The sequence below is a fragment of the Dermacentor silvarum genome, chromosome 11 (assembly GCF_013339745.2).
Source record: "Dermacentor silvarum isolate Dsil-2018 chromosome 11, BIME_Dsil_1.4, whole genome shotgun sequence".
In the NCBI taxonomy this organism is placed as follows: Eukaryota; Metazoa; Arthropoda; class Arachnida; order Ixodida; family Ixodidae; genus Dermacentor; species Dermacentor silvarum.
This window is the reverse complement of record NC_051164.1, coordinates 83410506-83433186: the sequence shown is the minus strand read 5'-3', so window position 1 is coordinate 83433186 and position 22681 is coordinate 83410506. Positions and strand designations below refer to the sequence as shown.

The 22681-nt window shown below is 46.5% G+C and overlaps 1 long non-coding RNA gene across 1 annotated transcript in view; it reads right to left on the bottom strand.

Moving 5' to 3' along the window:
* Window positions 1-22681, bottom strand: part of LOC125941411 (uncharacterized) — a 63868-nt gene that overhangs the window by 30702 nt on the left and 10485 nt on the right. The window contains exon 2 of the long non-coding RNA XR_007464249.1: window positions 10233-10339. This is a non-coding gene — a long non-coding RNA (uncharacterized LOC125941411). The remainder of the gene's footprint in view (window positions 1-10232; window positions 10340-22681) is intronic.

Sequence of the window (22681 nt, the reverse complement as noted above, 5' to 3'; positions counted from 1 at the left end):
GTTTCGCAATTGGGATAACACCGAAGAGAAGAGCGAGAGCATAAGTGAAACGCAACAAGGAGCGGTGTATTTTGTCTTACATCAACATAGGCGCTGACCTAAATAAGTTGTCTATATTTGCCGCTCCCTAGCTCAAACTAACACGAATGAGAATTTGAAACCATTTTTTAGGAGCACTGTTGTCCCCTAGGCGCGCTTTGCCTCCGTTGCTTTCCTTTCATTGCCGCAAGAAAATTGTCCACGAGTTTAATGTTTACACGATCATTGTCAATTGCCGACAGCGTCGAATTCAAAAGTTTCAATCTGCAGTATCTTTCACGCCCAACACATTGATCAATTAAATTGGAAGCACTTCGCTCTAACAGAGCAGAACTTCACATTTCTATTGGAAGCCGCAAACCGCAAATTTTTGTGGCGGACTGCGCATAATAGAGAGTTCTTGTCTCTCCGTAAACGTATTTACCTTCGCGGAATGGCGGGTTCCAGGAGACGTTCATGGCAGTGGCGACGCTGGTAGTGCCAGCTCGTGGCTCATAGTTTAACTACAGGGAGAGGACACGATGTTGTTCTCGCGGTGACCAACCCTACTTCACTTGGCGAGGAATAGTGTCGTAAACGGCATCATTGGTAACGCGCAGCCGTTTCTTAAATTTCATTTCTATGGGAACATCAGTGTAACGCAAAAACATTGTTTCTAACGCGTTATGGTTGGGGGAAAGCGTCACAAGACGTCGATATACTAGCATTGCTACTGCCTTGCGCGTGTCCGGCAACGCGGTGTTTCCCAAGGGACCAATACCCGTTTACGGACAAATCTAAAGCTCTCCGATATGCTACGCGTCGTTAGGTTGGTTGTTGCTGAACGGCCTCAGAAGGGCGGTACAGCGCTCATGTCCAGGAATTTTATACATTGCCCCTGCACCCACCTGCCGAACTTCACCGCCGCGCACCAGTGTAACTCAGGGGGGAGCATAGAAAAAAGAGAGAGAGAGAAAAAAAAGATACTTCAGAAAACCCACCGAACGTCAACAACCTTCAATTAGTAAGGTCAGAGTTTTGCGTTTTACTAACACAGTATCTATTAACATGCGTATTTACGGCACTTTGTCTTAACGTCCTATAGCAGTGTTTTGGTCAGGAATTAAACACGAACTGCCATAACGCAGCAGGAAATTTACGAATAAGTTCCCCAAGTGCGCTTTTTATAAGAAGACCGTACCCTCTCGACGTTTCCAACTGAAAGTTGTTGAAATTCGGGCGGCCTTTTGAAGTATCATTTTTTTAATGCTACCCATTGGGTTAAGCTGGTGCATTGCAGTTAGTTCTACAAATAGCCCCATGGGCAATGTCTGAAATTTCTGGGTATAAGCAGGGTCTTTCAACACTGACAAGTATTGAAGGACCGTGGCATAAGTGATGCCCATGCAATGTCTGTATTCGTCCAGCCACGCCATCTCACACTTATGAAAACGTAAACGTTGAGGGACATATAGTTTTATTTTTGCAATACATTTTTGAAGGGAATGTGCTGCGTAGTTTATGCGAGCTCATCCGTATTTCTTCGCAAAGACATTCTGGACCTCTTCTGAATACATTGCGGTAATTCCTTGGGACTTCGTGCAGCACAATCCACTGTAAGAGGCGATAACTGCTCCAGCGACCATAAGCTCTCCCAAAGCCGTAAGCTTTCTCTAATCCTTGACCTGGCTTTCACGCGGGGCCTAATTTTCTAGGGGAGCGCGCGGTGGTATAAAGCCAGTCCTTGAGAGGGATTGAAGCTAAGCTCCAATTATATCCGCGTTCCGCCAAACATGTGCGAATGATTTCTAACTCGAACGAGTGTAAGCCCTCTCATTTGCCGCGTGAGTAGATCGGAAAACGTGAACTTTAAAGGAACTGACAACTGGCAAGAATTTTTGTGAGACTTTGTTGGAAATGAAATGACCATAATTTACAGTAATAGGATCCGGCACGCTGTTCATGATTCAAGTAGGAATTATAATTTAGTTGGCAAGGAAAATCTCTAAAGTCAGTAAGCGGCGCGAACTGGCGGTGAAGCCTTGGCACCTGAGACGCAGTATACGAGATTACTGCACGTAGGTCACCTGATATTTAGGGTCTCATACTTATTGCTGAAAAATGCAGTTGGTATATTTTTAGGCCTTTGACGTTTATTGTAGGCGTATTACGAAGTATAAAAAAAATCCACGCTAACGAGCGGCGTAGGCGTCCCTCAATGCGTGGGAGCGCTTCATGATCGCTGTTGTAAGCGCGCGAAATTCCGAACCTGCGTGCGAGCTGAATAAAATCTTAAGGAAAAAAGGTACTGCGCTAAGCAGACGAGGACTAAGAGAGAAAAAACGACATACACGGGCGTCATTAACAAAACTTGTTGCTGAACTAGTTGGTGCATGACTGCACCAACTAGTTATAGCAACAAGTTTGGTTAAATGAAATCCTTCGGAAATCAAAAGCGAACGCGTGGCTACGGCAACACGCTGAACCGCGTATCACGTGTAAAAGCGTCATTTCACTTTAGAGAACTTAACTTGGCTTGGCTAAAAAAAACACCCCTGGCATGGAAATGACAATATCTGTGGGACAGGAAACCTAGAAGCCATTATCGTAGAAATAACTGAAACACTTCGGAAAACATGAATCGTATGAACATCAGATTCGTAAACGAAATAATACTTTCTCAAAGCTGCGAGCGCACCTGTCGTCTGCCTCTCACGAATTCCGACGTATAATCGCTATCGCGTTCAGATATCACTGTTTCCAGCATGCTTCCACTGAATGACTACAGACTCACTTCAGATGGAAAAATTCTGATAAGGAACGTTCCACGGCGTTTTCAGCGTTACCACTTCATGATTAGTCGCTATGACCGGTAAACTTTTCATTGCACAAAAAAAAAAGATACCACAAAAAATGGCTGTCAGTTCCTTTACACAACCAATTCTGACATTAATGCGAAAGGTCTGGCTGCTTCGACGCCAACGCGAATTTCAAGCGCAGGATCTTAAAGAAACTTGTGATCAAATATGACCACAAATCGACATCTACGGCTGCGGAACTGGCGGCAATACGGCAGGCTGTCCGTTTTATAAATTTCAGACATTTCATAAATGGACGGTGTTGTACGCGATGCCAAATGAGCCTTGCAGGCGCTAAAATGCTTTTTTAAAGAAAAGACCATATTACCTGCTCGTGCTGGAAATCGCCGAACTTCATAACAGTGCCAAGCGAGGTGGCCAGTTGATCGCTCTTCAATGGGTGTCTGGTCATTGTGGTGTGATTGGCAATGAACTCGCTGACAGTGAGGCAAGATCGGCTTTTTCTTCCTCTGATGAAGTACGGATTGCATGCTCGTGACCTGACGCCAACTCAGTGATCGAGGCACTCATGCAGAACCTTACGAAGGCGTACAGAGCGCACGCTGACAACATCCACAGACGGCTATATGTGATCGATCCAGACGATAAATTCTGTTTGCCCCCGAAGGTTACGCGGAGCAAGGCGTCATTGCTACGTAGGATTCGGTTGGGCGTTGCTTTCACCCGTCGCTACGCACACCTCATCGGCCAGTCGAACAGCCCTGATTGAGAACACTGTCCGCCGCCTGAAACGCTGCAGCACATATTATGCGACTAGCCGGCATATAGGCTGGAGCGAAGGACGTTGGATGATTCCCTAGCCAGCGTTGTCAGGCAACCACTGTCCGAAGACGCTGTTCTCGGCCCATGGCCTGACACTGCAACTTCAATTCGGACAACTAAAGCGCTGTCGCAGTTTCTTCATGATATGAAACTAGACGAGTGGTCCTAGTAGGGCCACCGTCTAAAGTGCATTAGCACTCACCACTTCTGTTATCATCATCCATCCCAGTACTGTCACACCTCTTCCCCAGTACAGAGTAGCAGTACTAGCTCAGGTCGAACTGTCTTTCCTGTCAATAAAATCTATCTTTCTGATCCTTATCAAATAGAATAATAATTCAGTTATGAGCAGTGATCTCGTGATTTTTGCTTTGCACTAATTCTAGTCCACCCGCCGTGGTTGCTCAGTGGCTATGGTGTTGGGCTGCTGAGCACGAGGTCGCGGGATCGAATCCCGGCCACGGCGGCCGCATTTCGATGGGGGCGAAATGCGAAAACACCCGTGTACTTAGATTTAGGTGCACGTTAAAGAACCCCAGGTGGTCCAAATTTCCGGAGTCCTCCACTACGGCGTGCCTCATAATCAGAACTGGTTTTGGCACGTAAAATCCCATAATTAATTTTTTTTTAATTCGGTGTCATGGCTTTTGTACCACTAAAAACTAGAAGCTAGACTAAAACTAAAACTAAGAGCTAGACCACTTAAAAGGGCAACCAATAAAAATAATTATTGTATTATGTTTCGTAGGGTATTCTTTTTGTACTTTTCGGATTTATAGGTTCATCTCACGCAGACAAAACGAAGGCCAAACTTTTTTTTTTCTTTTTCCAGTGACCTGCTAACAAGATTCCTTTTTTTTATGAGATCCCCGCGCATACGTCGATTCAAGAGAATTCTGTTTGACGTCATGGATTTTCGCTTACTTGAGTTGTTCTGCGAACGAAAAATTCGTCGGCCCTTCTACTCCCTTAAGATGAATGATAAGCGAAGCTTATCAGCATCACAACAAATAAAGAGTATACGTACACGTTCACAGTGCTGAACGCAGGCAGTTTTCCCTTGATTAAAGATTCCTTACACGTACCGCAAACTCTAAATTCACCAAGGTCTTCTCCACTAATAGCGCAATGTTCATTAAACACTTCCAAGGCATTGTATCGCTGTTCGTCGGAGCGGATCACACTGATGAGCGACAAGTTGTCGAACCACAAACGCCTGCGTTCAATGTCTCGACTTTGCTCTCGGCGGCGTGTTAGCACCATCCGCCCGCCATTGCCGCTTGCGAGTCTTCAAAATTAAATTGCTTCAAAATTAACTCTGTCAGTCACGTAAGACAATGAATGACTCACACCCCCGTAAACGCGGGCTCCCCATTACAACGACAGAAGTGAAATTATACGCTGGAATGATGAGCGGCAACGGAGCCAGCTGTGGAAGAAGACGACCACGCTCAGGGGATTGCTGATGATGATAGTTTCTGCGAACAGACACGGACGTTGAGGCTAGACACAAACAAGCTTCGCTTGTAAAAAGTTCCGAGAATTTGCGATTCTGTGCATTAATTCGCTTACTTTCGGATTAAGTTCGCCTTTCGTTATTCTGAATTCACTACCCGTGCCATTGGTTAATGAATTAATTAATTTATATCCGTCCTAGCTTGCCGAAGGTGTATTACGTGAGGGTGGGAGAAAAGAAATTAAAAAAATGGAGGGAAAAGAAATTACATATTCAAGCAGGTAAAGAACGCAACGAAGGAACCAATTAAAACGCGTGCAACTTCGCCAGAGATAACTCATATGCGCAGCAATTTAATCAACGAAAGGTTCATTAGAGGATTTCTGTTAATGAAGTACCAGTTAGTTATTGGTTATCGGGCGTTTTCTAACGTCACATGCGCACAAACACTATAGTTAGATACACGAGAAAAATAACCTGGTTATCGGCGCGCTCTCATTAAATGGACGCCGAAGGAGCATATTGAATTAGGCAGCCTTGGAAAGTTACGCTGGCGCCATAGCAAAACGGCCGCTGTTACCGTGAGAGGTGGTTTCTTTAAGCCGGAAGTGACGCAATAGGTGGAGTACCAAATCCACGCCTCAGCGACGGTTGCCTTTGAGCGACGGAAATAGATCTCGAAGGCTATTTTTTCGAGGGCTGCATGCAACAGGGGCAATTGCGGAGCCGGAAACACGTCATGATTGCCATGCGTCTTGGACGGCACCTATAACGAAAGACGAAGGCCGACGCCGGCCTAAGACTACCGCGTCAGCTATATCCGTGAGGTCACTGTCTTTTGCCGCCTCTGCTGTAGTACAGTTGATTGCTTGTCGGTAACGAAGTGCTATATGTGTACTATGGAGTCTAATTAAACCAGACTCAACCTAGCAACCTTCAAGAGCCTTTCCAGCGCCAAATTGACACCAAGTACGCGAAAATACTTCGAAATCCGAGAAGTAACAAAGACGCGAAGGTGCTGAGGTTCAGGCGCTAACATAATGACAGAAAGTTTAGTTTTGATTTTCGCCAGCAATAACCAACACCATTCATTCATTCATTCATTCATTCATTCATTCATTCATTCATTCATTCATTCATTCATTCATTCATTCATTCATTCATTCATTCATTCATTCATTCATTCATTCGGGTACTCACAGCGCCTGTGTGGCCTTAGATCGTAGTAAGTAATAGACAAAAGGCAAGGAAACAAAAAGCATGTACGTACACATGTGCATGCACGCCAAACAGTGAACCAAAACTATTTAACGCGTAATAGATAAGACGCTGCACTTAGAAAATATTGCACGCCTGTAACACAAGAATAAAATTTTGAACACAAGAACACAATGTAACACAATTGCAGTTAAACATAACGATCACTTTTCCCTGTGCTTTATCTTGGCTTATTTGTCTCCCTGCTTCATACGTTTTAACATTGCCCGGTAGTACCCATATTCGACGACTCTGCAGTGAAGCTTCGTGTGGAGCTCCAAAGCACCGCGAATGCACTTTTCATCTAGTGAATTATGAATAAGTTAATTGAGCGCGGTTCACGATAATAGAGACAGTTGGCTACCGTATCAGTCTCGTTCACATTTATGGAAACTCGCAGACGACTGCAGGCCTGCGAGAAACAGACGAAAACGCCGCCGGAAAAGCGACACGAAAGGGCGCCCACGTTCAAAGTACGACAGAAAGAAATAAAGAAAAAAGAAGTAGCTGGAATTCCAGTCTACCCGAGCGCCAGTGCGCCCAGAACACAGACATCATCACTAACCGCGCACATTCTGTTCCTCCGAAGACTTACTCAGGTTTGTCCGAGATTATAGAAAAGTAGCTCGTAATAAACCGCGATTTCAATCTCCGAGGAAGCAGACGACAGTCTCGTTCGGAATCGCCGCCGTCGTCTGCAACCCCCCCAGTTACGCGAAGAACGCAGGAAATCGTCCCCTCCCCTTCTTTCACGTCCGCGTAGAATCATTTTTCAGTCCTACAAACGGTTTCTTTTCACTCTTGTTTTTTTTCGAGGAGTGGATAGGGGGGAGGCGTCATCGCTTCCTTCGTGAATTCGTGAAGACTCTCTTACACGACAGCTATACCACAACGACGACGAGATTATGCGTTCGCATACCCACGCAACCACCCTACACTGCCCCAGCGCTGCAGTCTTTGGCTATAACGGCTCTTTTTAAGGCTCCAAAGAGCGGAAACGAGTAAAAAAGGGACGCGAGCCGAGTTCAAAGGCGGCTTTAAAAGTGCGCGCGCGCCGTCTGCGGAGAGAGAGATGAAGACGCGAGATTGCCGTAATCACGGGAGGAGTGGGCGGGGTATTATGTGACGTAGGGTGAGGGAGGGAGGGAGGGAGGTTCAATTCGCTCGCCAAACGCGGTTTCCTTCCTGGGAACTTCCTCTTTCTCTATACGGTGTAATGTCTCCGACTGGCCGTTTTAGAAGGTTCTGCGGAAATGGCGACGATGTGGTAGAGTTATGCGGCCTAAGGCCTAAATGTGGCCAACGAGCTTCATGCAAGTGGTGATCAGTTGTAGATGACCAAAGAATTGCGTGGGATATAGATGTAACGTGGCTATAAAGAGACATAAAATATGTCGCTGTATAAGCGCGCGAAGTATATTAGCATTAAGAATATGACAATGACTGTAGTGAGGTGTGCTGTGACCATAAAAGGTATATTACAGAGTTGCGACAGATTGAAACGTAGCGCAGGAAACTCTAGAGTCTAACGGAGCGTCTAAGATGTAATTGGGAGACTAACGGGCGCTGTAACACTTAAACCTAGGGTCTGTCTGTACGGCGCCGTCATCGGTTTCTTAAGACGAACATAAAGGCTAAGGGCCAACCCAGATTTCGCTGTTGAAATTACGACTTGGAATGCGGAAAGTATAGGCTCCCATTCGAAATGCGCTGAACCGACTGATTTGAATACAAGCTGGGGAATTCGAAAGAAAATACTAAATTCTACCGGCTTTAGCGAGCTGTGCATGGTCAGCTGTAACCAGTTTACAAATTTCTATCGAATATGGCTTGAACGGTATAGGGGAATGCGAGTGCAGAAGGGAATGCTTTAAATCATGCGCAGTTGTACAATTCGCATACTTTTCGAACAGTATTTATTTGAACACAAATTTGGGCTGTTTTATTGCTGGCTGCTGAGTGGTCTGCGAAGTGGCGCCCGTCCAGCTGCTCAAGTGGCAATTTTTTTTTCCTTTCCTGCATATCCTAATTTCTACAAGGCGCATTTTCAGTGAAATAAATTGAAACTGAAAGTGCACGAAATCTGATTTCTTTCTTTGATGCTATTTCATTCACTGTCCCCAGTGTAACGGATATTCGAACGCAACCGAAATAATGTAATTTCACTGGGTCACTTCTGTTAACCCAAGATTCAGATCAGACAGACCGGTTTTTCGTAGTCCTCAGCTTGAGTTGGTCCTAATATGAAGTTTAAGATACGTGCTACTTTTAATACAAATATATATCAACAAAAGATGCGGCAAATGTTTCGTGAACCATTCGTACGACCATAACATCAATGAACTTGTTTAAAATAAAGGTGCGCGAAGTGTCCGATTAAATGAACATACCTTTCTCGACGAGGCGGTAATTTGGCGTTGTCTTCAAACAAACACCTTACCTCATCTTAGTGTCTATCACGCAATACCTCCTACACTCTACCCAAAAAGATGTCCGCGGTGCAATGAATACGACTCTTCGTAGCATACAGTCTGGGCATGTATTAACACTCTCAACCAACAAACCCTTGCTTATATACTATACCCTATAGACCACTAGGAAGCCACACTGTACAGCTCGAGCTTCGAAGACTAGCTACGGCTGGTAGAAGATTGGGGAGTATGCTCGTCGGAGGGTTAAGAAGAAAGACCAGCTTTCTACACCTGATTCTTACACCGTTGAGGCGGTTAATGAAGTTTATACTACCGCTACTTCTAACTACTACTACTACTACTACTACTACTACTACTACTACTACTACTACTACTACTACTACTACTACTACTACTAAAACTACTACTACTACTATTAAATTAACTAGTGCTACCTTACACGAAGAGTATAAGAAAGAGCGAAACATTGTGCTAACAGCTTGTTTCGTTCTTGGTGAAATTTCAGAGAAAGATCAAATTTTACGGTCCGGTTCACTTGTGTGAACGTCTGTGACTATTAGTGGAACAACACACGCGTCAGCGAACTCACCACTGATTTCCCTTCTTTCTTTCCCTCCTCTCTCTCCCTGTCATCTTTGTATTCCCCTTTCCCATTCCCCCAGTGTAGGGTAGCCAACCGGACGTTATTCTGTTTAACCTCCCTGCCTTCTGCCTTTCTCTTTCCTCCTCCTAGCACTGCTCCTTGCCTTGTATGACAATAAAAAATGCGACGACGACTTTACTTGGGCTCCTCACAGTGGGCGATATCCAAAACATGGCGGCTATGACGTTACCTGGTCCCTTCAACAGCTTCCAACAAAAAAGAAGGAAAGAACGTTCTGCGGTTTTGGATGCCAAAACCACAATATGATTATGAGGTACGCTGTAGACGGAGACTCCGGGTTAACTTCGGCCACCTGGGCTTTTCTTTAATGTGCGCCTAAATCTAAGCACACTGGCGTTTCTTGCATTGCGCACCCATTGAAGTTTGGCCAGAGCAGCTGGGATTGAACCCGCGACCTCGAGCTCACCAGCGCTACGCCATAGCCACTTAGCCGCTGCGGTGGGTCTTGGTTCTTTCCTGTGTCTGCAGTAAGGCAAAGCCTGACCTTCGAGATACGTTTCTTATGATCAATGGAGATGCGATGTGGACTCCAAGAGGGGCGCATACGACATCAACCTTGATTTTTTTTTTCATTGGCAGACAACGCACGTAACATTGACAAATGTTATACTCAACTATCGGGGCCATAAATTGTAAACTTTCTGCCAAATTCGCTCAATAACAAAGTATACGTGGCAAAGGTAAGCGCGAAATCATTTTCCTTTTTAACTTACAAAGAAACAAACGGAGGGTAATTAAGCAGCGGAGTTCGTGTATTTTGCTACCTGAATCCACAGTCCTGCTGAAGCAACACGCAGCTCTATCCAGGCGAAGAGGACTGGCGGGCAGGTTAAGCAGACGCAAGTCTCCAGTTGGCCACCCTGCGCGGGGGCTGGAAAAAAGGAAATACATAGATGGGTGAGTGAGAGAGAGAGAAAAAAATAAGGCCAATAACTACGAGTAGGCGCTCACTGAGTTAAAATGGCCAAGCAATCTGCAGGGATGCTTGCCTGCATGTAAACGATTACTGAATAGGGCAAACGTGAATAAAATAAAATAAAGAAAACACGCTTGAAAAAGGAAGAAACGTAGTCATTTGGACTCGCTGAACGCCTTCTCGAACGTTCGCTCTCTCTCCAGTACTATGCATTTCAACCTGCGATCATGCGATATTCAAACAATCGATCGTTGCTCTTACTTGCTTGTGGTGTAGTCATGACAACCACTTACGGAAATTCTAGGCTGAAATTACGTTTGAAAAAAAGAAAAGAAAAACTCGAATGTAGTGAGGTTTTAGGAAGGGCACGTTCATCAGGTCTACGTAAATTTTGAACACATTTCTTGTGTATTTTGGGGGAGAAGGAAAGAAAGATTCCTATACAAGGAAAATTTACAGTGATCGCTGGCCTCATAATTTACCGTGCCCTTAAGAAAATGTATCGTCATGAGGCTTCTTTACTGAATTTCACTGTAGTCACGATCTGTACGCCAGAAGAAACGCTCCTCCTGTCCTGTCGAAGAGAACTCGACCTCACAGATCAGGCTTTCGAAAGGACTTCTTCTTGGGCAAGTTGGTGCTTAGATTTCCTAGGTATACTTGATTGTGCCCCGCGAAATACATTTCGTGAAAAGGGGAAAGAAGGAAAGGAGACAGGATAGCAGTTCGCTGCCCCTTTCTTCTGTCCCCTTTTCACGAAATGTATTTCGCGTCATTCAGGCTTTATTCACGGAGCTTGCGCCTGTAACGACTGGTAAGGCCACTCATGTACCAACTGCCTAGCCCCGTTGAAAAAAGTGCTGTCGCTACGTACGTACGCACTCCTCTCTCTTACCCCCTTTCCCCTTCCTCCCGGCCCGTTCTGCGCTCAATACTTTTTCTTGCTCGTGCCATAACGCTTGCTACAGGAGCCAGTTTCTAAGGGCTCCCTGCGCCAGCACATTCCGAGAAAAGAAAGGATTCCTCTACACGGAGTCGAAAGAGCTCGTCCTTCCGTTGCAGAAGCAGTTCATCCGCCTCCCGCGCCCACGCGCCGGGCGCGCAACATCGCTCTCCTTTCATTGCGCTTGTCGCACGAGCACCCCCCATTTAACGAGGGCAACGCTGACAACGCCCGCAAGTCAAGGAACACAGCGCGCGTTCAGGAGTGTGTACACGCTCGTGCACGCCATGCTTCGCGCAGTACTATAGTAGCAAGCAGTAGTAGTAGTAGTAGACGTAGAAGCAGCTTGCGCTACTAAGCCCGAGGGCGCCGGATCCAATCCCGGCCGCGGCACGCTCGCATTTCAATCGGGGTGAAATGCAAAAATGCCCGTGTACCGCGCATTATCTGCACGTTAAGGAACCCCCATGGTGGTCACAACCAATCCGGAGTCCCTCACTTCGGCGTGCCTCGTAATTAAATCATGGTTTCGGAACGTAAGACTCCAAAATGCAATTTTTAATGTAGTGCCAGCATCAGTAGTAGTACCACCATTAGTAGTCCTAGAAATGCTACACAGCAACGGCAGTAGTAGCAGCAGTAGTAGCAGCAGCAGTAGCTGTAGTAGTCCTAGAAATGCTACACAGCAACGGCAGTAGTAGTAGTAGTAGTAGTAGTAGTAGTAGCAGTAGTAGTAGTAGTAGTAGCAGCAGCAGCAGCAGTAGCAGTAGTAGTAGTAGCAGCCGCAGCAGCAGCAGCAGCAGCAGCAGCAGCAGCGCCAGCAACCAGTTGTTAAGCTACATACGTGTACCTCTTGCGTACGCATGACACGTGCGCGCATGCTGCGTCCGGTTGCATGTGTGTTTGTGCGTGTTCGCGCGCACGCTTCCGTCTGCGCATGCGCGCGCCTCGCGTTTGTGCGATGTTCAGCGACTAGCCTTCTCCAAGCGTTAGAATCTTCGCTTGGCGCTCCTGAGAAGCTACCCCTTTCATGAAACTTTCGCGTCGAGACAAACAACATCGCGTCACGTCGAGCTTTGTGCAACTCTTGTCTAGGGCTCGCCGAAAGAAAACAACGACGAAGTAGGGTGGAAACGAAAAGACCAGAAGAGGGCGGACTTGGAGGTGGGGACGCCTGGGGATGGTGCGTGTGCGTGTGTGTGTGTTTGTGTTAGGGGGAGAGGGGGGGGTGTTGAACTAGAAGGGCGTCTTGCTGTGCATGCGCTGCTACCTCGGGCAGTGACGGATGGCCGTGGCTGCGATGTATACACGTCCAGTGAGCCCTAAAATTGTAACCTCTTCGCCGTTGAAGCTCGTTTTAACTCGTGCACTCGCTGCTCCTAAGGGGCAGGGCGCCAGGCCGTAGTGCGGGCCATCACTCTCCCACCACAGCCTCTCTCTCCCCCTCCTTCGTTTTAAGTTATATTTGCTCAGCCCTATGCTTCGTATACCGCAAATTTTCGCATATAATAAGATGTCTCCTTTTTATTTTTTTTTTCTAAAATTATTTGCTTGTCAAACTTGCTGCAGTTGCAGAGACGTCATTAGGGACTAATTTCCTTTCTGTCTCACGAGTCTCAAATGTACCGATGGTATTATAAAGCGGAGGCTAAAAAACAGCGGTCGAACAAGCAATGTTGCATGCTGCGGATGTTTCGACAATTGTCTTCGTCAGGGAGACAATAAGTGTTTGTGTCAAAACATCCCTATTCGAAAAGACCCGCATTCCCGTGCCACAATTCTACATGATTGTATGGGTTTATATAGTATCACGCCGGGAACTTTTCACGCAGGGCCCTATACGTTCATATGGGTTTCTATGGGACCATACAGATTTTCTTACAACATCCTATACGATCTCGTATATGACTATGGATGCAGGGCAGATGGGGAGTAGGGGGTGTTCAAACAGGGAGCGTCTCCAGAGTAAGGAATAGTTTGTTAGAGCCCTGTCGATAGCTTCAAGTTTCGGTCTTGCTGTGAACCTACCACTTCTTTATATTACGGGCCGACTTATACGCGGGATATTGCGGTATGTATCCGTCGCCCTAGGCGAGTGAAGACTCGTGTTTCAGACTCCTTTGAGAGAGAAGAAAGACAGCTTTGATATTAGAGAATCTTGACGGACTATAGTAACGTCAAGAGAAAAACAATCTCTTCTCCGATCTAAAATTGAAACAAAGTTGGTTCTTTCATTTTAACAAATATTTCTTCGCTTTCCGGGGGCGCCAGTTTTGTTCGAAAATTTATTCACTCTTCTCGAAACAGTGTTTATTCGTTGTAGAGGAGTCATGTGGTGAGTCTTCGTAGACGAGAGCCATCAATCCTTGCTTCTTGTTTTGCCTGTTTTGCGTACTTTCTTTCTCCGCGTTAAGCCTGGGCTTTTGACAATAACGTCGTATCCTCATGACTTTGCTGTTAGTACGCACTTGATGCGATGTAGACCCCTTCAGGAACGTTTCTTCGGGACTTACTGGCTGCAATAACTCATACACCGGCGCAACGCTTTATTCAATTTTGAAGTAGTGACGTGCCGAACGAGAGCTGCTGTTGCTGTCATGTGTGCTACCCGTAACATCTGCGTCCTTCGCGAAACCCCTGTTAGCAATATCCACGAAGGGAGAGGAGGAGAGTTTCAATTTACGAAGCGCACGTGTTGAATATCGACCTAGAAGGCATATCAAAATTTCCGTACTGTACACACGAGACAGAAATGCAGTTATGTATATTTCAGTCAGACTATCCGTGAAACGCGACGTGTGCTTTCGAAACCTCCTTCTCTTTTTATAAGAAATCGCCCTTTCCCTAAAGAAGCTGTATTATAATCTAAGTATAGTCGCACGCCCATATGTAGACCAACTCCATGATAAGAAAAACTGGAGATCTTTTTCGATAACGCCACGTGTTGGGAACTTGGCATATATGGCTTGCTTGCCTCACACTCTTCATTTATTCTTTTTTGAGGCTTACTTTGACTTCTTCTGGAGTACGGACGTTTTAATTGGATTTCGGTGCGCCATATAGAAGAGGTTGCAGTTTCGTGTCTCATATCACTGACGAGCCCCGGATAGTATTTTTAGAAAATGTATTGCAGGTAAGATAGCCGTACTGTCTCCGCACCATTGGTATCGATATTAAATATATATGTTGGTTATATCTAAACATGACATACTTTGTCCGTGTCTTGTTTCTTCTTCTCCTTAAGCCGTGCTAGATACACATTTATACACACATTGTGTGCGTGCATATTATTTATTGTGATAGCGTTTGTATTTCTTTTTCTTTCCTTTTTTTTGGCTTACATTACTACATCTTTGTAGAAATTTTGTATTTTGTGCACCACGCTGTATTGTATATGTATATACTTCGCATCATTTTCCTTCTTTATGTTTTCGTAACCTTTCGACGTTACTGCTCGTCGCCAATGGCGCCTGCTTTAGCAATTCAGGAACCGCAAACTGATTTCAACTTGTTCCCTGGTTTGCTTACACGTGTGTTTCCATCCGATAGACGCGCGCACACACACACACACGCACACACACACACACACACACACACACACACACACACACACACACACACACACACACACACACACAAACGAGAAAAAAAAACAATTAAAGCTCTCTGCGCTTGTTTGACTCGCTTGTTCCCCCAGGCTTCTCGGCTTGGCAAGTCGCTTGTTTGATTTATTTGTTTGCTACAGATTGCATACGTCGCTACCAAGCCAAACGTGTCATCGGCATCTACATAACGTCTAACTGTTAGATGAACGAAAGATGACGCTAGATGAAGCGAAACACGTTTTAGCGATATCGCGGTTCGCTGCCAAACGCAGGGCCGTCACTCGCAAATAAATAACTGACAGGCAAATAAAGAATAATGAGACACATCCCTCTTCAGATAATCTCAGAGCGTAGAAAGCATTCTCCTACCGTTCACTGGCGTTTCGCGGAAGCTCCACGGATAGCCACTTTCAACAAGAAAAAAAAATGATGTTTCACACAACATCAGCACCTTTTTCAAGCGAAACAAAACATGAGATGTCATCAGAGCCCCCAAATGCGCACACAAATACAAAAGCTCACCTCAATACCCTACAAAAACGAAGGAAACTACAAAGTAAGAAGATAGTGAGAAGCGAGAGAGAAGACTGCTGAAGTTTACCGGCATCAGCGATATGTCGGGTGTCGCGCTCGCTAACGAAGCAGCCGCCACGCGATGAAATTCCTCGCGTTTGCAACAACTTCGCATTGATCCGTTTGCCTCCCTCGGGCGTTGTGTGCGACGGCGAACACGCCAGAGGGAACGAAGCATCTTCATCAGTCGGCGGAATCGCGGAAACCGTGTTGCCGGTGGCGCACAATTACCTGGGCTTTACAAAAGCCGCTGATGAAGCAGTGTGCGGAAAATAATCAAAAGAAGATAAAAAGTACCGTATTTTCCGGACTATAGTGCACTGATTGTACAGGAAATATTAAAAATTATAGGCACGATAAAAAAGAAAGGGGAAAATGGAGAATACAGGAGACTGACCCTGAAAGTTTCTATCCTGCTAAATCACACAGTGATATCAGCCAATGAAGCTAATGATGTTTATTAAATAGCTGCAAGCTGTCTTGGCCTTTACAAATGTGACGGGCAGACTGTATTGAAAACAAATAAATAAACGTAAATCAAGAACCCAGGGTAATACTGTTTCAGACAATCTAAAAGTTTAAAAAGTGCGGGTGCGGATTGTATAACAAATACGAGTATCTTTTTTTTTTTTAACCGAAAGTTGACCGCGCGGATATACATTCTGTGCGGATTGTAATGCAGAATATGCGGCAGCTGTAAATAAAGGCGGGCGGGGGAGGAGCCGCGGCTACATGAGCGATCGACCTCGGGCGAGCTGACTTGCAGATATCGTGATTATACGGTCCCATCGTTGCTACGTAACTGCGGCTTCTCACACGAGAACGTTGTTTTATATTTGAGCTCGTTTTCGGCAGCACCGCTCGCGTCGTGTATCCTCGGGGTACGGTGCAGTCACAGGCAGGAAAGCAAGTCGTAACGAAGCACCGAGTGAGTGGAAGGGATTCGCTATTCGGTAATGTTGGTTAACCTTCACACCTCTGGTTTGCGTTATCGGAATAAAAAAAAATATGCAGACCCAATGAGTATGTTGGAAGACTATATGTGAAGTGGTGAAATGAATGCCGTGCAACTAACGGCGATGCGCACACAATCGTGTCTACTTTCATCCTATATGCAACGTTTGATCACAGACAACGGTTTACGTTTATGCGCCACAAAGGTTACAAACAGGTTAATACGTTTAAGGGTTCTATAACCCTTGTGTCACGGAGACACGCACCCATTCTGGCAAATCAGTCTTACGGAATCCCCGCAAGCTGCATGGACTAAGGTTCACGAAAGGAAAAATTGTCATCGACCCGACTGTAGCACGAAGCTATGGAGAGAGAGAGAAAAGAAGTCATAAGGGAAAGGCACAGTGGTTAACCAGGCTGGGCCCGCTAGGCTACCCTGCACTAGGGAAAAGCTACAAAGGAAACCCACGCAAGTTTCTCACTAAGAAAACTTCACAGCTGAAGAAAAATTCCTCCCGGTTCGGTGATGAAACCAGGGAGAAACGTGCGAAACTACTTTGACATCTGTGACGTGTCACCAAGGTACCGGCATTGCGGCTTGGTTGCCGATATTCGAAAAAGGGAGACGTTTTATCGTGATAGCAATTGTATGGACACTCCAGGCTAATTTGCGTCGCCGTCGGCGTCGCCGTGATGTTCCGTATAAATCCCCAGTGCGAAAACGTCGCGACCACGCCCCGTATGCTGTATGTATACGAGGGATAAGTGAACAAGTATGGTGGCTTGATACGGGGCCATGCTCTCGCACGTGCAAGAGGTAGAGAGAGGAGGCGTGCGCACGCTAGGAGGGGATTGTGGAAAGGGTGCAGACTAGTGCGCATCTCCTCTTTTACTCCGACAGCGGCGGCAGAGTGCGACAAATCGCGCGATACCCTGGACGTAATCTGCGATGGGTTCGAAGGCTACAGGCGGCCCGAGATAGGTGATGGCTTCGCGTGAGCTGTGTTCTCGCGTTCCTAGTTCACACTGAAGCGAGAGGCAGCACGAAAGGGAGTTCAATCGCCACGCCACTGCTGGCGCTGTTCACCAAGCCAGCGTTCTCACAGCGAGTGTGCGCCGTCGTCGAGTGTTCGGGTTCGCCTGTGCGCGCGTGACAACGTTTGATTTAGTTATCACCCAAGTATTATTTATTGATTTAGTTAGGACACAAATCAGGGCGGAGTACTGAGCCCGACGCTCTGCAATCTAACAATCACTGGACTCGCCGACCTCCTTCCATGCGCCGTTAGGCTCTCCTTCTATGCCGACGACATTTGTATTTGGACGTCGGGTGTGACACGACTTCAGCTTCGCGCGCGGCTTCAGAAGGCAGGCACTTCAACATCATCCTACGTTCGAGAACGAGGACTTCAAGTATCACGTGAAAAGTGTGCAGTGGTGGCATTTACCAGGGAACAAATGTCTGCATCTCGTACCGCACAAGTCACAGATATTTGGGGGTGGTTATTGACAGAAATCTCTGCTGCACCCCTCATATGTGAATTATGCGAGAAGACGTCTGACGGGAATTCGCCATATGTTTAAGTTCCTAGCAGGAAAGACCTGGGGAGTGTCAGTACAGTCTATGCTGCAATTGTACGGGGTGCTATTTATTGTATTTCTTGGGTACAGCATATACCGGTCATCTCCAACCCCTGCAGAACTAACCTGAATATGATCTAAGGCATGCAAACGCAAGCCATCGAGATATGCGTTGGTCTACCGCGGAGCGCCTCAACGACAGAAGTTATTGCAGTCGCTCAAGATTACAGTCTTAGAACGCACATTGCCATTGAAACAATGCGTGTGCACATACGACACTTCACCCGGACACCTACCCACCACCTCGCAGGCCTCCTTGTAGAAAGGCCCCACACGACATTCAGTGCAACTGTCTTACGTCAGGGTACTGTCGGGGTACTGTCAGGGTACTGTCAGGGTAAGACAGGCACTGTCTTACGTCAGGGTACGCACCTGCGGCAAGACCTTCAATTTTTCCATGGTGTGTGAGCCGCACTCAAGTGAACCTCACAATCCCAGGACTTCCGAAAAAGTCGGACTTACCGTATATCCGCACTCAAGCTACTTTGTTTATTCCTTTTGTACGAGAAATAGAGCGACTGCACACACGTTAATACTGACGCCTCAACTACACGAACCAGTTCCGGTGGTGCTGTAGTTATCCCAACAATGGGAATAACTCCACGGTTCAAGACTTCCCATATCACAATATACGTCTACAGGTGCAGTCTCGCGCCTCTTCGCGGTGCGCTTCTTGTGATAAATACAAATAGTTCTGGGAAATGGACAGTCTTCTGCGATTCAAGGCCGACCTTACAATGTGTACAGTCGTATCTCCGACATGGAAGTCACGATCAGCTGACTTGGGAAATCGTGGAACTTATTCATCACCGTGAGGGAAAAAGGCCGTGATATCTCTTTTCAGTGGTTACCAAGCCATTGCGGTATCAGTAGAAATCATGAAGCAGATAAGGCAGCTCGGACGTCAAACCAAGAAGACCGCCGCGTCCCTATTCCTCTCTCAAGGACGAAGTGGACATGTCCACTAGGCGGACTTTTACACAATACCTCCCCAGGATCGGCTTATTAGTCATGGGACAAACGCGCCCCCTATAGAGTGAAATACACTTTATTGAGTACTGTGTGTGCAGCAGATGCTTGTGTCTGCCATACATACGTGATTGGTGCAAGAGTTACAGCAAGAATCAAATAACGACTCCTGTACTTTGAGCGAAGGGTGTCGACTCGCATGTTTCGAATGGAAGCGAAACAAACTCCACACCCTTCCCTATTGCGCAACGCAGAAAGGACGTTTCCGGTTTCGAGATAAGTGTTTTCACGTTGCAAGGGGATTGGTCGTTCGCCTCCGCGCTCCCGCTAATGAGCGCGTGCAGCAAGCCGTAATTAATCCGCGCACCGTGTTTGCCGAAGTAAGCGTGTTCGTGCCGCCATTGTACTCGGTTCGGCCACCGATGCACGAACAGAATGCTGCCGAACTGTTTATCCGACCCAGTTGTCACACTTCCGCCTTTACTGTATAGTTAGAAAGGTGAAGGTTTGAGCTAGATGGCTTTTCCACGACAGTATGTGGTACGGTATGTGGTATTTAGAACGCACCTCGCGTTATATTCCGTTATATTCGGGTTCGTGACACGAATATAACTCAGTTTTTTTTTTCTGTGCTTGTTCTTGCGCTCGAAACTGCAGTGAGCTAAAGCCTATAAGCGTCCCGGGTGTAATGGTTACAGTATCGGGCTTCTTTGCTAGAGGCCGTCTGCTCCAATCCAGCCGTAGAACAAGTTTAACAGTGAAGCTGTTTAAGCCAGCTGTATTTGTGGTTTGTATGAGGAAACTACCAAGAAAGAAAATAAAATAAACTTTCTTGACGAGGCGGGATTCGAGCCCGCTTACCCCCGGTCCCAAAGCGAGCATCGTAACCACTAGGCTATACAGCCACTTTTTTTTTTTTCTTTAATGCATGGAAAACAAATCTGAAGGTATATTACAGTACGGACATAGCTACACACTTAAAACTCGAGCAAACACACATGCGTCCAACAAGAGCACCCAGTCAGGCGGAGGTTCCTGCGCAGCATACACACTTCTTACATAAGCTGCACATTCTTTGATCTTCTAGATCGCGGACTTTCGGCATGGCGATCACACATTCTAGCTCTCCATAGGCTATACAAACCCAGTACTATGAACATGTCATAGGGAAGACCGCCAGTAATCTTAAACGGTAGGAACCTAATAGCCACGCTTGCAGAACATGCATTTATGCGATACATAGGGAGAGACGCATTCACGAAGCGGGTCTCCTGGAACGCGGTGTCGGCATAGGAACGCGGTGTCGGTGTTGCAAGGTGTGCTATGCAATGCGTAGTGACGGCCGTAAGTCCTGGACACGTGAAAAGAAATTATCATCATCATGAGCACTAAGATGAAAAGTTCGCGCGCACTTCCGGAAAATGCTGGGCTACGATCGCCCAGCTTCGCTGTTTCAAGCGTTGCGCGGCCGAGTGCAAGGTTGAGCGTTTTTTTATTTATACATTTCTTTATTATACAGGGTGTCCCAGCTATCATGCAGCACGATTTAAAAAAAAAAAGAGGAACAGCGTTACGCGAAGCAAACCTAGTGCGTATTGTTTTCAGTACAGTGGAGTAGCCGCCAGTTATTTTTTCGTTACTGAGATTTAATGAGGTAATTGTAATTAATTATTTAACTCGAGAAGTACTATCCTAATTATCAAAGTGTCAATGAGAAAATTGTAGAGCAACATTCCCGATATAGCTTTCTATATATATATATATATATATATATATGTTGCGGCGAAATATATATATATATATATATATATATATATATATATATATACAGAGTGTTTCAGCGAACCTTTTAAAACTTTATTTAAGGTTGCCTGTGGCAGATAGGTCAATTCTAGTTAATGAGCTGGTCTACTCCAAGAGACGGACATTACTTGCACAAAAAATTGAAATGCATAATCGACTAATCAACAAAAGTTACTAATTAAGTTTTTCACTAATTACCTCATGGCCCATATTGCAATTTACAAATTGCAGCCGTGGAGTCCGCAAGGCGGATCCACTTGGAACTAATTCTCAGGAAGACACCAGTTTCGAGATATTAGTTACCGAACTTTGCGGAGAAATGCATTGGCGTTCCAGTTAATTTTGTGCTTCAATGCATAAAACGACGTTTTGGTAAGAAACTTCTTCGCGCGAAATGCATTGTGGGTCGGCGCAGTCGACGCGACCAACGCGCGAAGGGGTCAGGAGCCAATTCGGCGCCGGGCCCGTTGGGGCGCGCGGAAGCCGCCGGTTACGTTGGCTGCGCCAGTGCGCCCGACTATATAGAGGGGGTTCGTTTTCGCCAACGTGACGTAGCGTGCGCGCGCGCACGCGCGCGCTCACGTTACGTCGGACTATAAACGGCCCTTAAGTGGTGAGCAGCCATGTGCGAAATCTGACGAAACAACAGGACTACACAGCAAGCGACAATGGGCAAGTCAGTTGGGCAAGAGGTTGCAAGTCAGTTTACCAGACCCTGTAAAGAAAAATCAATTTTGCTCGATGTTCCTTCTGATGCAGAACGCCTCAAAGCCTGGGCTCAAGTGATTCCTAGGAAGGACCGTACGCTCAGCACAAAGGGTGTAGTTTGCAGCAAACATTTCTCAGACGATATGCTTTTGAAGAAAAGATACTTCTCAGAGCGTAGGATGAGAGCTCCTGCTTGACGTGCCAAAAAGAAGCGTTCTTTGCCGGACACCTTGCCGGACCACCTTGCGCAGCACGTTGTTCGCCCCACTGTTCTCCCCCCAGTGCTGAACTTTCCGCCATGTATTAACCATTTGAACCACAAAAATGTAATTCGTGACGACACGAAACGGTACCTAATTTATGTACGCACAGCAACTGGTCCCGGTACCGTAAGTGGTTGCTTCGCAACATAAGAGCATTGCTTCTCGTTTACGAACAGTCACACGCTCTCGTTCAAAGTTCTGGGGCGCGATCTTGTACGCGTTCCAAAATGGAACGGAACGCCTCCGTTCCATTTTGGAACGCGTACAAGATCGCGCCCCTGCTTTGCTGCCAATCAAAGCAGCCGTGTCCCCCTCGCTGTTAGTGGTGCGCTCGGAGACCCGCAGCGAGATCGCCGATGCGACAGCACCGAGTACCATCAGCGAGCGCGCGTAAACCAAACTCCTTAAGAAATGTAGCCACAAAACAAGAAACTTTGAAAAAGCTTCGGATCAAGCACGTGTCTGTTACACGCGAACAAATAGTAAGTTGGCAGGAAGCGCGAGAACCAGCTTCTAATGCCAGCACGTTTCCAAAAAATAAGGAGAGAAACCGCGCCTGCCACATGCCTCAGAGCCATGCATGCCGCATAGAGACGAGTAATCCGTAGCATTAAGAGCGCCCGTCATTGAATTCAGATTTCCCGCGAAGCGCCGGTTGCTACAGCAACATTAGATAAAACCTTTTCTGTCTTGAAGTTGCATCGTACCGCCGATAGGTATCCGCTGCCGGCACCGGGCCGATCGGTGCGCGCCGTTGCTACTTTATCTGGTCAATCTCGCCTCGCAAGCAAGCCGAGAAGTGTCCCCGCCTAAAGAGTATACGTCTTACACCGTGCCC